This window comes from Toxorhynchites rutilus, chromosome 3 (genome assembly GCF_029784135.1).
Source record: "Toxorhynchites rutilus septentrionalis strain SRP chromosome 3, ASM2978413v1, whole genome shotgun sequence".
Lineage (NCBI taxonomy): Eukaryota > Metazoa > Arthropoda > Insecta > Diptera > Culicidae > Toxorhynchites > Toxorhynchites rutilus.
The window spans coordinates 326,699,789-326,715,996 of NC_073746.1; positions in this window are offsets into that span (position 1 = coordinate 326,699,789).

Sequence of the window (16,208 nt, forward strand, 5' to 3'; positions counted from 1 at the left end):
CAATTTAGAAAACTCAGTACTCGTGGTTTTGAAAAAAACCATTTCGAACGCCCTCGATGCCGCCTTGTTCTGGATTTATAACCAAAGCAGTTTGTATAAAGAACAAACTTTTTTTCTTCTGCTACCTGCTGCCGTTTTGCGATTGCGTTTGCCACTCGCCACTCGCTGCAACTGCCTGTTGTCTTGATGTCCACCGAACCGAATGTGGTCTGTTCCGAATGCGGGTTTTCTTATCGTCGCGAGCAGCTTTGCCAGCTAACTCGATCACTTCGGCGGCCGAAACTGTATAACGCCGGCTAGGTGGACTGGTGCACTGGTACTAACGCGCTCTGCCTAGCTACCCTTGCGGGGAACTCCAGACCAACACGGTTCGAGCGGGATTTTGCCTTTCCCTTCACTTTTCCTCCTTTGCCATGTCTAGACATGGCTGCTTGGGTTGGTTTGTTGATGTGTTGTGATGCGAACTGATGTGGTGTACGGTTTGAATGAGAATGATCGTTACGGCTTTTTTTTTCTTTTTTCATTTCCAATCGTGCTTCATTGTATTTCGCTGCTGCTCTGGTTGCCCGTTTCGGTCGGTACGATTTGAGGAGCACAAAATGGACCAATCAAAAATGGGCACATAGTGCATTTGGATAATGCTCGATATTTTACAATTATTCAATTATTTATCGCAAGAAAAATGAAATGTTATTCGTTATGATAGATGTGTAGATATATTTCCTATCAATTTATGCAAACACCTTTGCTATCTATTGAGAAATGCTCGAGTTATAAGCGTTCCAAATCTTGCATTTTTTCCTACTTGTTCAGTGCCTAGATTTTCATTTCACCCCCTATATCTTCCGGTTAGACGTAGTCCTACGTCAAAAAAAATCAGGAAGAAATCAGGATAGCTCATCTTGGGTTGCCCGGAAAGTCCGTGTCGATTTTTCGTAAAACTCGAGCATCATTTGTATAGGCAGACTTACATATACTCAACTTTATTATACATCCTACATTATTATTATTTCGTTCTACAATCTTTCAACGCAGCTTAAACATTCTATCATCCCAAAACATGTTTGTCTCTCGTATTGTTTTAAGCTGGCCATAAAGTTGAAGTTGAAAAATTGAAAACTTACAGCATCACTACAGTGAATTGCAAAGATATCAATATTCAGAATATCTTTGAATTGAATTGTTGAATGTTTTTGATTTAATTTGATTCGATAAGAGTTATATTCAGTATAAGTTCTCCATTAAAGTTTATTCTACTTTGAATCCGATGAGCAATTGTAAATAAAATCTTAGACTTTGAATTCGAAAAGTTTCAATAACATTGCGGCTGCTTGTTCATACACATTGATTGACAAGGTAATATTGTTCTTTTAACTTAATTTGTTATTATTTCATTAATTATTCGGATAGTTTGGTTTCATGAAATTATCTAGCACTGTTTTGAAAGGCCACTAAACATTTGTGCGTAGTGAAAATAATTCGGAATTTTCACTCATTCACTTATTTGGAAATAGCTAATTCAGCCGATTTTTAATGACCATTAGGTACGACGAAGTTAGGTACAGCTTTGTATCAGGAGAATTTAATTTAGCGTAAGCACTGTACATGTGCGGACCGGATTATGACAGCCAAGATCATTGTCAACCAAGAAAACTTTGACAGGGATTCCAGCATATTTTTTTACGGATAATTTTTGTTCTGACAAAAAATCACGATCATTGAGGAAAAATCAGACAAAATTGAGTGTTTGTCAGAATGTCAGGGAACGTATCAAAATGTCTGGGAAATACTGAAAAATCAGGAATGTTGGCATCTCTGTTTCTGAGATACGGGATTCCCAAAGTTTGGTTGATATTCAAAAAAATTACCGAATTTTCGGAATGTATTTAATATTCTCTTGGTTTTGGATCAGATAACCACAGTACTAAGAGACATATTTTTCACTCAATGTCACAAAAATAAATTCTAAATTTCGTTCGATTTTAGCGAAACAATACGAGTAATCCTCGTTGTTCAGTAATCACTACTTTTTCATCTTCAATTCACTCCAAATACTATAAATGTGCAAAAAAATACAAATTAATTCACTCCTTTCCGAAAACAGTTCGCTTTTTCTCGAACAAACCATCAAAACCGAAGGTGCAAAACGTCTCTGTTCGAATATCTATTATTTGCGAAGCTAGCAGCAGAGCAAACGGTTCACTCCCGTACGACGCAATTAAGCGAATTTCTTTATTTTTTCCGTCCAAAATAGAGCTGAGCTTATTGATTGGAAAATAGTTCGCCAGTTCGAAGCTACGTGAAGCAGTTTCTCACCCTTCCGGTTGGGGAACGCAGGGATGCGAATGCGCCACATTCGACATGATCCCTCCTCAATGGTTTATATTTGATGTATGTTAATGACTTGCAAACTATGTTGCAGAATGATTCGAGCAACTCTTGCGTGGCAATATGACAAATATTGTGGACTGATTTATGTGGCAAATTTGTGATATGGACAAAGTATTTATTTCACATAAACCAAATAGTAACTGATCATGCTGGTTATCGGTGCAAACCAAATATGTCACATTTTATCGCAAGCTGGAAACAATCCGGCACCCCAAATCAGAAAGCAACACCGCACTGCTGGTAAATATTTCATTGTCAACTATTTCAATATTGACCAGCAAATATTCTAATGCGCTGCACTGCTTAGCAGTTTCGGTTGTCGAGCAAAGCCCGTACTCCGCAAACACACATCAAAGCCACAAAGCATTTTCTACACGCAAACGACATTATAATTGAATCGTTTGGCATTATGACCACCCAAATGGCCGTGGCTTCTGAACGAATTTTGCCGGTTGCACCCACTTAATCAGTGAGCTGATGAAGTGTCCGCCACTGAAGAGAAGACGAAGAGTTAAGCCACTAATTAGCCAATGAAATCTGTTGGGCAGCAAGCAATCCAGGTGGTTGTTCAAAGCTTCATCAGCACTGAATGCAGGTCAACGTGTGGCATAAATCTTCACTCGGAATTTTGGCGCAGAGGTAATCACTCATCTGACCGGATGATTGATGGCGTTATTGATGGGCACCATTCACTTGGGTGGTCCAGGTCACTTGTCTTCTGGTGGTTAGCTTTGTATTGCAGTTTCTTGTGTTCATTCTCTCTTTTAACAAATCGATTTTTTCGGGTAGGCTGTAGAAATTATTCCCTGCCATATCGAACGAAGCAATCTTTTGCGAACACGCAATATCATAAACATCCGAAAGAGCTCAGATTGATTATTAAAATTAGATTATTAAAATTTTTACGGATCCGATTTTTTTTTTGGGATGTCAGTCATATCAATTCCATCAATTACGTCTGTGTCCAATGGCTCGAGCTTACACGTTTCAAGAAACTTGGTTACGAAAATGGAAAAATATCTCGACTTCTGTTCACGTGCGGTTCTTAAAATATTTATAAGAGGCACTTATCAGAATCTTTAGACGTTTAAATGACTAAGAGATGTCCATGCAATGTGGTGGGTGGTTGATTCGCCCCTCAAATCCTTCAACTAATTCTTAACCTATCCTCTCGACAAACGATGCGGTTCACTTCTATTGCATATTGTTTCCATTCAGCTTAATCCAATTATTTCCGGCTTACAAAAACGAACGTCGTAAACATCATACGTGTTCGGCGCACGTGATGCGACAGTCTGCTAGCACTTGAGAGAAGTACCCCACAGCATCATACGAGCAGCAGCAGCAGCAGCAGCATCAGGAAGACATTTGGTAAGATGCAAAAAAAGCAGCAGCTTATTCCGGCTTTATTTACATAATCTCCCCTTTGCACTTTGAGACTGACTGAGACGTGTTTTGTGTGTTTCCAGCACTTTGTCTGCCTAGCTGTTGGCTCTGGACGTGACAAAATCATGCCCATAGCCACTTCTATCAGGCATAATAATTTCATTCAAAACCAATATTCAATCTATAAAATTTTATATCGCAATGCTTTTAGCAAACATCAATAAATTTCTATTTCAGAAATGGTTATCCTGAGATCCGTGTTTGACTATTGGACCGTTATGGGTTGGACTATTGAAGGTTTTAATTTCAACCATTAACAAATCGGTAGTCAAATTATAAATACACAATTATGTACGAATAAATTAGTGGATAATAACGTACAACACGGCCCGAATTTAATCTGTGATATTTGTGTTCAGTTTAACGGGCATCCAATATCATCGGATTATTTTTCTTTGTTGGCCTCAGTGGAGGAATGTTAGCATCGAATTGACCAAATTGACAGGATTGCGAACAAAACAGACATTGAAACAAGAGATCAATACCTAGTTATATGGTTATTTTTCAATGATTACAGACGTAGGACTACGTTTTCCAGTAAGGGTGTCAAATCAGAAAACAGATTTTATGATATGAAGTTGCGGTTAATAACTAATTTTGTTGCGAATGAATTTTCATGGTTGGCATACCTATCGGATCGGAAATTCACTAAGATTTCATTTCAGATTCGTTCGCTATGCATTATGGTTCCCTGCTCCGCAAACGGTTTAAAAAATTAAAATTTGCAACCTTCCCATGTTCCCATACGTGCCATCAATAACGGCCAAATAATGCAGCAGCGAGAAACAATATACGTAAACCACAGAGAATGGACCGCGAGTAAATCAGTCGATCGGACAGCGGGGGAGAGAGGAAATATAGCAATTTAAGCTCCGCCTGTTTTCATACCCCGCTAGAATGTAGAAAAACAGCAACTGCCCTGCGAAACGACCAGTCATTTTCTAACCGTGATGCAGTTATTTCAAACGCAAGAAGAACTAGGAAAGAATAGCAGAATAGTCAAATCTAACATCCGCCACAGCAAACAACTTCCAATGTTCCTGGTGTGTTTATGCTTCACACCTGTTGTAGCGTGTTCTATTCCACCGTTTACCAAGCAGGAGAACCGCGGGTAAGACGGACAGTGGGGGTATAATGGACGTGTGGTTGATTTGTATAATTACATTATGAAATTCAAATTTCTGTTGATGGGAACCTCTTCTACATGCTTTTCTATAATATTTAAACCATCCTATGACAATGAATACTGATCAAAAGTGGAATAGGGAAACAGAAACCGAAAATCAAACATGATTCCGCGTGTGTTTGTCATTTTTACGATGTGCACCCGTGGCCGAGTGGTTAGCGTCCCACACTATCATGCCGGGTGTTCGGGTTCGATTCCCGTTCTGGTTGGGGGATTTTTCGTCAAAGAAAATTCTTCCGGCTTGCACTGCGGTCACGCGTATTCTAGAGCTTGCCACTTCAGAGTACATTCAAGGCGTGTTATTCGGCATAGAAATCTCAACCAAGTATTAATGAACGACGCTAGTTAATGAATACGCTGAGACGGCAAAAGTTCCACAGGGAACGTTAACGCCATTCAAGAAAAAGAAGATGTAATTTTTACGGCTTCGATACTAAGCATTTTAAGAGGTTTAATTGCAAAATTGAATTCGCTGATGGTTATATTTCGGTTTGTGAGTTGACAGAGAAGCGATATTAGGTATGTACGGGCAAGTAAATTCTTTCGTAGGTGGTAAAAAGTAAATTATTGAAATAATTGCACCGGTGAGGTTGAAATGGACAATCACATCCATAATCACATGCAATGCATGATGGAATGTGAAGGGAAGAATATTCAACTTTTTTTTATATTGCCTTCTCTTTCGGTTCTATTTCAATTACTGGACACTGAGAGAGAACGAAATTATTCCTCTCCCGAGCGATAAACTTCGTACGCTACGCTTCGCATATTATTAACCTGTCCATATTTCCCCCACTACATGTTCATTATACCCGCATCGATGAAAATGTTCTACTTTTCGGCTTTTCGGCTGAAATTAATTTCTGTAAAAACATGGAAAAACTAATTTTTATAGAACTTTTGGCCAATTATTTCGAAAACCAGTATATTGAACTGTAAGAAACTGTTTTTTGCTGTGGATTCGCAAGTTCAAGCATTTTTTTGTTTTGTTCATTAGAAATGTGGAATAATAGTTGTGACGGAACTGTGACCAAATGTATGTTAACCCCCATTCACAATGTTTAGAGCGCTTAGCCGGCCTTCATTATCTGCTCAGTATCCCCTGGTCTCCGACCGACAACGCGAAAGAGGAGCAAGTATTCAAAAAAGTAACTATCCTTTTCCATCCCAACCTTAGTCAAATCCCAAATCCCTTCCCACCAACAATCCAATGTGTAATGCGCAACACGACATCAAACAACATATCCCGGACATATGACGAACAGTTTAAACAAGAGGAAAAAACGAAGCGAGCCATCGCCATAACATGTTCCTTTCACACTGAATCCATTCTTTGAAAGTATAGCATCGCGAAAATAAATTCCAAAGTATTTAGCAGTGTTTTCATGTGTTTTTGTTTATTAAATAATTCAACAACATCTCTAAAGGATTGTAATAACCCAACTAACCCAACCTTACTAGGTCCCTTACGAATTTGGAAATACCCAAAACATTTCGCTCTAATAATTTTAAAAAAGCAACTCTAACCAAAATGCAAATAATTAATGATAAACTATCAATTAATTTCATTAAATAATCATTAAAATACAATACAATTAATAATAATGAAATATTATTGAAATAAATTCTAAATTTATTACACTAATCTGCCAAGATAATAATTAATTATTTTTTTCTCCCATTTGTTTATTTATTCAGACTCATTAGCATTTTAGCTGTAACGGAGCCGCATTTAATCGTGTACATGTTACATGTTTATTGTATCTATAAATTGTAAATGACACTGAATCCATTTCAGGCGTAAGAGTATTCTTTCTGTTCTTCCATTGTTCAGTAAACCGGACAGCGGAGACTGTTGAAATTCCGTGGACCGATTTCCATCGCTGATGATTGCGTGAACATAGTTATTCTGTACAACACAAAGATGGTCAATTGAAAGCCCTGCATTTTGAACTCACGGTCGATCACTTAGTACGCGAACGCACAACCAATATGATAACGAAGACCCCCTTAATAAAAAAAGTCACAGGATGGTTGTGTCCGAGGTACGACCGCCTAGTTGACGTAGGATTCCGTTAGGCTATCTGTTGGTTTTGGATTTGTTTGAAGAATTACATCGTTAAACACTTTGATAATGATTTGGTTTTAATGTCTTTGTTAGGGAACACATTTCGGTACGAACAAAAGTCCCCCTTACATTCATCTATTTGCAATTCCGATTTCTCCCAGGCAGCTTGGTTTTGATGTCTCTGTTAAGGAACACATTTCGGTAGGAACAAAAGTCCTCCCTACTTTCATGTATTTGCAATGCCGATTTCCCTCAGGCAGCTTGGTTTTGATGTCTCTGTTAAGGAACACATTTCGGTAGGAACAAAAGCTCCCCCTACTTTCATGTATTTGCAATGCCGATTCAACCCAGGCAGTTTGCTTTTGATGTCTCTGTTAGGGACCCGCCGCATGTGTCGTAAATCTTGACCAATCAGAAGTGGGTATTTCCGTTAGGATAGAGGTTGAGATTTTTCAATTGTTCGATAGTTAGTTTCATGACATATATTATTTTTTTCAATATCAAAAATTGTTATAGAGTGCCGAAATCGATTGACGCAAAAATTTCATCAATCTATCATGAAATGACTGAGCAATAAGCGTTTGAAATTGGACAACTTTCACGATGTGCTCGATTTTCGATTTTCAATTTGTACCCCAATATAATATTTTTACATTAGGCCTTTTCGTACTATAGAGCAATTCCAAATGAAATCAACAAATGACAAAACATGAGTATTTTTATTCGAATGAAAGTTTGTATTCCGTTTGAGTTGGAGGAAATATGAGTTTTCCACAGCATTTGGGAATTTTTTGACTCAAGTATAACTTTTGAAAAGGTCGTATCGATTTTAGTTAAAGAAATCTTTGATAATTTATGTCTCAAAAACTATGAGCCCTACCGAAATAGTGTCTTGAAAAGAGTTATAGAGTATTAATGTCCAAACATGAAAAAAATATACACTAAGGAAAACAATTAGTACTCTTTTTTTTATTTACAAAAAAATCTTCAATTGGCAATATCAAAAATACATTTTTTTTTAATTTTTAAAAATTTTTTCATAAGAAATAGAAGTCATGTAAAAAATTAAAAAAATTAGTCCTAGATAGTAAATCTATCTATATTATATATATAAAATATCTAATTTATCTTATTTATAGTAAAGAGACTCTTTTAATATGTTTGCCGTGTTATACCGTCATGCTCATGAAACTTTATGAATTTGCTTATAATTTTCAGCAACTTTTCCAAATACACCATTATGGTAAAAATATATGTTTAGAAGTAATTTTGAAAAACATTTGAAGACATTTGGGTTAATACAAAACGTAGCGATTTGATGGGAGCATTTGATGGGAGGAGGGATATAATTTCAGTAGTGTATAATTGAGACGCAAATATGCTTTTTCGCACTGAAATGCATATAAACCATCGAAAAAAAACCAAATGGACGATAACTTCGTCAAATATGCTTCTTTTCATATACCGCACAAAAAAAATCGGGCAAAAAAACCGCACAACAACAGAAAACCGTATAAAAAAAATTGCACAAAAAAAACGCACAAAAACAGGTTTTACTGTACTTGAAATCTCCAAAATAGAATTAGATTATTTTTGGAAAAGGCCAAAGATTTTTTTCTAATTTTTTTTCCAACAATTTCTAACTCAAAAACTATAATACCTAAAAAATTTTAGTCAAATATTTAAATATAGAAAACAATTTCATATTTAATAAAAAAATAAAAATGTACAAATTACACTGAAAAAAAATATTTTTAAAATTGAAATTTTTCTCAAAATTTTTTTCAAATTAAAAACGAAAAGTATATGAATAGTCCAAACAACTACCAACAAGGCTCCCCATCGAAAAAGGGCATTATTACAGGGTAAAAGTGTTTTTGACAAGTAAGCGGTAACGCTCACGCAAAAAAATTTAAAAAAAACCGCTCACGCGAAAAAAGCATTCCCCACTTTGGGACGATATTATTCGGCTACTCGTTCAGTCTGATCGAATGGTTTTTAGTGTCAAGATGTATTATTTACAAGAACGTGTATTTTTAGTGAAATAGTATTACTCGAGCAACCGAAGCCTCAATGAAACTTTGTCCTCTTATGGTGAGAATTTCAACATTTCTAATTAATAAGCCACACAAAATTTGGAGGAACTCAAAGAAGAAATAACTCGGATTTTCAACAGCATCGAAGTCGTAATGTTAGAGTTATGCATGAAGAATTTTGTTCACCGTTTAAAACGCGTTATCGAAAAAAAGGATTGGTCACATCGAACATGTCCTAAAATAAGCTTTATTTTCGTTTTTTTTTAAATAAAAATCGGTTCACTTTTGTAGAAGTTATTAAAATTTGTTTAATCTGAAAGACCCTGTATTACCCGTGTAAAACTACTTGTTCAAATGCACCACTTTTTGTTTTTCGTGTTGTTTATATTTGCTTCATGTAAACTTGCTGTCAAACTCAGCTTAGATGTCCAGAAATGGGTTTGTTGCTGTTAATTTTTTTACTCGTTTCTGCCTTCTGATTGGCGAAGCAACAAACGAACTCTTTCTTCTGTTGAAGATGGAACAGAGTGCATCACCAACCTCCCTATCTATGATGTGTGCTCCATGAATAGTGTAATTATTATCCGAATAAAAACAGTAACTCGTCAAATGAGAGATCATTGAAGAAGCTTAGTGATCGAAACAGAAAACATTTAAAACAATTTCCAATGTGACTTCGGAATTCTAATCTGAACCCGAAATCTATGTCTGAAATATTAAATCTGAAATACGGTATGAATCAATAAACATAAATGGAAATAGTCTAAAATATGGAGTTGGAATCAGCAATCGTTTTGATAACTGGAAAATGAACAATCCATTTAATTTATTATATGCATTTTTCTAGGTCACCAAAACATATTTCTGTTTGTTTTTTTTTTTTTTTTTTTGAATAATATCCGGATTGATTATTAACCGAATTGAAAAAAATGTGATTCTACATCAACAATGCCGTCATGTCTTGGACATAGCTCCTCATATGATGATGATCCATCCGCCACTTGGTCGAAGTAGAACTGCTGTGTTTTGTTTTGTTTACGTTTTATTTATAACCGTCTACTGTGTGTTTTCCGCACTGTAAATTGTTCATATATGTTTTGCCGTATATCCTGTGGTTAATGTTCCCATTACCAGTGTTAGTGGACATTAAAGTGACTTGTATGGAACATTTTGTGGATTTTAAAAGTCCTCTGTAATTGTTTCTGTCTGCGCTATTCATTTGCGTTCGCATTGTTTATGTACATCAGCATCACTCAACAGAATCAATCGCAAACTCGTTGAACATACTGCCTACATCTGGGCGTTATCAACTACCGTCGTATAGTGGTGAATTGAACCGAATTGCTACAAACTGTCTTCATTACCACAACAAAATGGATACCTGCAATTTTGCACGAGACCGCTGAACTCAGGTAGGGCAATAACCTGCAGCGGAACATGCGGTACGGCATTTCATCATACTTGCGTAGGACTTACTAAGGTCCAATATTCATCTTGGACTGCCAGTGTTGGGCTGTTCTGGTTCTGCAATGCTTGTCGCTTGAATTTTGAGCCAGCCGTCTACGACCGAGAAAAAACCATCATGAAAGCTCTACGTGAGCTAATGATTCGGACTGATTCAATGGATACTCGTCTAGGAGTCTACGGAGAAAATCTTCGAAAAATTAACTCAATAATTTATGGAAAACAGCAACAAAATCAACAAAATAAACCAACACATCAATCAACGTTTTTGCATGACCTGAATCGCCTTACTCTAGATGAGACTTTAGATGATCGCACAAATAATACAAGGTCCTGTTGCGATACATCGTTCTTCGAGGTTATTGATGAAATCAACGGCACAATTGCACGACCAACAGAAAAGTTTGTAGTTGGTCCCAACAAGCGGGTGCGGATATTACCATTTCAAACCACCAATATATCCCGTCCCACGAGCAGCATTCCACCACGTAATAACCTTTCGTGCCATTCCACTCCAACACAAACTCTGAATCGTTCGACTATTGTCGATAATATTACCACCCAAGATGCAGGTAATCGGTCTCGCATCGACTCTGATGCTGCATCGCGTGTTAAGACGGGATGCACTACAAGGCCCAACACCGCATTCCTGAAAGTGGCAAAAAAGGATCAAGCTGACAGCGACATGGTGTCTTTCTATGTTACCCCCTTCGCACCGGAACAGAACGAAAACGACTTGAAAAGCATATTCATGATATTGTTAACATTGACTCATCTTTATTAAAAATCACCAAGCTAGTACCGCGAGGGAAGAGTCTAGAAGATCTCTCTTTCGTATCCTTCAAAGTTGTCATATCAAAAGCCGTATCTGAAATTGTTGGTGACTCATGGTACTGGCCTGATGGGGTAACCGTACGTATGTTTGAGCCTAACCAAAAAAACGGATCATCCATCCGTCACCTTCTGCAACTTAGATCATCGCATCACAGGACGCACAGAAATAAGCACTATGGAAGACTCCTCTCCGTCTGACACAGTCGTGCTGCATCCTGAGTCTAACCAGCAGTGTCCTAGTCGTCCTGGCTCTGTGTTCAGTTCTGGAGACGGGGTCTTCCGTGCTACCCCCTCTGGCAAGTACACTCTAAATACGAACATTTCATACGTTGAAAATCCTTCACATCGCAGCTTCTCCAACTCTGATAGTCTTCATCACCTGGGACGCAAGCCGTTCAGTATTATGGGAGACTCTGAGCCCCCCAGCACAGTCGAGCATTTCCTGCCTGCGTTCAACAGTCGTCCCAGGCCTGTGCTTGGGTCTGGTGGAAGAGTCGTCCAGCCTGTAATATCAGGAAAGTATCCATTGTTTTCATCTTGTTCTCCACATAATGGATCTTCGCGTTACAGCGACCGTGTCCCGTGTAACTATAACACACTACTGGAAGATAACGTACTCATCTATTACCAGAATGTTGGAGGCATCAACACGTCAGTGGCTCAATACAGATTGGCTTGTTCAGACGCCTGTTACGACATCTATGCATTCACGGAGACATGGTTAAAAAGCAGCACACTCTCTAGGCAAATATTCAGCACGGAGTTCACAGTATATCGCACTGATCGGTCACGAGACACGAGCCCCAAAAGTAATGGTGGTGGAGTTTTACTTGCCATTCGGTCAACTTTTCAATCTCGACAGCTCCATCCACCGAATTGCACTGGTGTTGAACAACTGTGGATGTCCTTCACTCTACAATCAAAATCTGTATTCATCTGTGTAGTATATCTGCCTCCCGACCGAGTAAGAGATTCTGAATTGATAAATCAACACATAAATTCTCTCTTCTGGATTGTATCGAAGATGAGTACAAACGACGACATTCTTGTTATTGGTTATTTCAATCTATCTTCACTCAAATGGTGTGTAAACGATGCCGGATACCTCTATACTCAATCCAGTTGCTCAAACATTGGACCCTTAGCGGCTGCCCTTCTGGATAGTTATAGTACTGCAGGTCTCCGTCAACTGAATAGTGTATCCAATGCGAATCATAGACTGCTCGATCTATGTTTTCTCAGTCAGGAGCTAATTTCCAACTGCTCAATTTTTGAGGCACCTGAGCCACTAGTGAAACATTGCATCCACCACCCACCTCTACAAGTATCGCTAAAATTGTGCCAGGCTTTTCCTTACCGAAACGCCACAGGAAGCATCTCATACGACTTTTGGAAAGCTGACTTCGTTAGAATGATCGCTTTTCTCGACAACATTAAATGGGATGAAGAAATGCGAGGTTGTGACGTGAATGTTGCATCGAATATATTTACAAGTATAGTTGGTTACGCAATCGACCAGTTCGTACCAAAGAAAATTTCGCTCTCACTAATTCACCCTCCATGGTCCAGTCATCGTTTGAAGCGCCTAAAAACCTCTAAGCGGGCTGCTCTGAAGAAGTTTTGCAAACTGCGAACAGAAGAATCGAGAAAGAAATACATACGAATCAACAAACAGTATAAGGCGCTTAACAAACATCTCTATCGCAATCATCAGTATCGTCTTCAACATAAGCTTAGATCTAATCCCAAAAGTTTCTGGAATCACGTGAAAGATCAACGTAAGGAATCCGGCCTTCCTTCCACGATGTCCAATGGAGATCGGGAAATGTCTACCGTTGATAGAATCGCCGATTTGTTCATGGCACATTTTCGCAGTGTTTTCGTTAGCGAAGTGGTTTCTGATGAACTCGTTTCAAATGCTGCAAGAGAAGTTCCCATGCACTTAGCCATTGAACCCCTTCCACATTTATCGATAGATGACGTCCGTAAAGCTGGTCTTCGTTTGAAAAACTCCACCTGCATTGGTCCCGATGGAATCCCCGCCTTGGTGATTAAATACTGTATAGACGTCCTGAGTACACCACTTGCAGCCATATTCAACCTCTCATTAAAATCTGGAATTTTCCCTAACGGTTGGAAGGATTCTTTCATTTTTCCTGTTTTTAAGAAAGGCGACAAGCATTCTGTTACGAAATATCGAGGCATTGCCGCTTTGTGTGCTGTGTCCAAACTTTTCGAGTTAATCGTCCTAGACTACGTTAAACACAGTTGTTCCAGTTATATAGCTGCTGAACAACATGGATTCATGAAGAAAAGATCAACATCAACAAATCTAGTGCAATACACATCATTTATAATCCGCGAGCTTGATAACGGGAAACAGGTTGATGCTGTCTATACTGACTTCTCGGCTGCGTTTGACAAAATCAACCATAAGATTGCTGTTGCCAAACTAGAGCGGCTTGGCTTCCATGGTGCACTCCTCAACTGGCTTCGATCTTATCTCACGGGTTGTCAAATGTCCGTCAAAATAGGTGATCATGTTTCTCAATCTTTTCCTGTGTCATCTGGTGTACCACAAGGCAGCCATCTCGGTCCATTCGTATTTCTGCTGTATTTGAATGACATTCACTTCTCAATCAAATGCCAGAAGCTGTCTTATGCGGATGATTTCAAGCTGTACTTTGTCATAAACGATCGTACTGACGCAGTTTTCCTTCAACAACAGTTGGACATATTTGCTGAGTGGTGTCAAAACAATATGATGATACTGAATGCTTCGAAATGCTCTGTCATCAGTTTCTGTAGGAAGAAATCACCCATCTGCTTCACATACTCTCTTCGTGGGCAGTCACTAAACCGAGAGTCTATTGTGAAGGATTTGGGAGTAATGCTTGACTCTCATCTCACCTTTAAACAGCATGTGTCATATGTCGCCAGCAAAGCATCTTCTCTGCTTGGATATAGCGAAAGATAAATCCAAGCAGAGATTTCAGGACATCCAAGGAATCCAAGCAGCAAAGGATTTCAGAGACATTGCATGTTTGAAAACCTTGTACTGTTCAATAGTCCGCTCAACTTTAGAATACTGTTCAGTAATTTGGGCGCCGTTCTACAATAATGCAGTCAATCGTATTGAGTCCATACAGAGAAGATTTGTACGCTTTGCTCTTCGAAAACTACCCTGGAGGGATCCCGTTAACCTGCCAAGTTACGAAAGTCGATGTAATTTGTTGAGCCTGCAACTTCTAAATGTGCGTCGAGACCTGTCTAAGGCAATGTTTATTGCTGATCTATTACGGTCAGATATAGACTGCGTTGCACTTCTCCAACAGTTAAATATACACATAAGACGAATAAATTTACGTTCCCACCCGTTTCTGAATATTCCGGCATCTCGTACAAACTATGGTGCAAATGAACCTCTGACCAGCATGTGTAAAATATTCAACAAATGTTATCATATATTTTACTTTAATCATTCTCGTGCTAGTCTTAAGTTTATGTTTTACAATATTTTATCACCATGACTATTGAATGTATAACTTGTTTGTAATAATGTAATAATGTTAGTGTTATGTATAAGATAGTTTAAGTAAGTTGTATCTGTTGGTTTGAATGTAATCTGTTGATACTTACCTTGTGCAAATAAATAAATAAATGATGATGATGGCTCACCTCATACCCCTACAAAGGTTTGAGCAGGACGATTTATCTTATAGATAATATTTATTTTCAAACATACAGGGTGGGCCATTTAAAGTGGAAGGATTTGTTTTTGCAATAGCAAAGTAAAGAAGTGGAATTTTAATTTTTTTTTTTTTAAATTCATTTATTTTGGTCCAAGGAGATTTGTTCTAACTACTTTTTGATTATGATATCTCGTAAATGACCGCCTCTGGCCTTGACCGCAAAATGTGCCCTTTTTTCGGCATTTTCCATCACTTTGCCCAATGTTTCGGCCGATATGGCAGCAATTTCTTGTCGGATATTGTCTTTCAGCGCAGCCAGGGTCCTTGGTTTACCAGTGTATACCTTGGATTTTAAATATCCCCATAAAAAAAAGTCAGGAGGCGTCAAATCAGGTGATCTCGGTGGCCAGTCATAATCGCCGTTTTTCGATATTAACCTTCCGGGGAACATTTCGCGCAATAATTTGGTCGTGGCAGCCGCTGTATGGCATGTAGCGCCGTCCTGTTGGAACCAGTAATTGTCTAATTCATTTTCACGAACAAATGGCAATAAAAAGATGCCTAACTCTTGCGAACGATGGCGACCTGATGTCGATGGAGTCTCTGCAACACTGGCTCGAACGGCATCAATATTCTCGTCGAAACGTCTTGGTCGTTGTCTGGACAGATGACTGGCATTACCAACACTACCAGACGATATAAATTTGGCATATAATCGACGTATAGTGTTGTCTCCAGGCGATGTTTTAACTTTATTTTTATTTTTCCACGCACGTTTAGTTAACACAATTGAGAAGTTATTTTGAATGTACAGCTGAACAATTTCAGCGCGTTGTTTAGGTGTGTATTGTTCCATGGTTAAAATTGTACTGAAATGACGCTTCCAACGCGGTATGACATTTGTTAATCTGACATCTCTGTCAAAAGTTATGGGGTTGCCAGATGCTTCCACTTTAAATGGCCCACCCTGTATCAAGAAGCCAGTATTATAAAAACAAAAACAAAGCGAACTGGCTCTGTTGCAGGCATAAATATCTATCAATAGAACATTCAAAAAAATAGACATAAACTGCGAAAAAACAAACAATGTT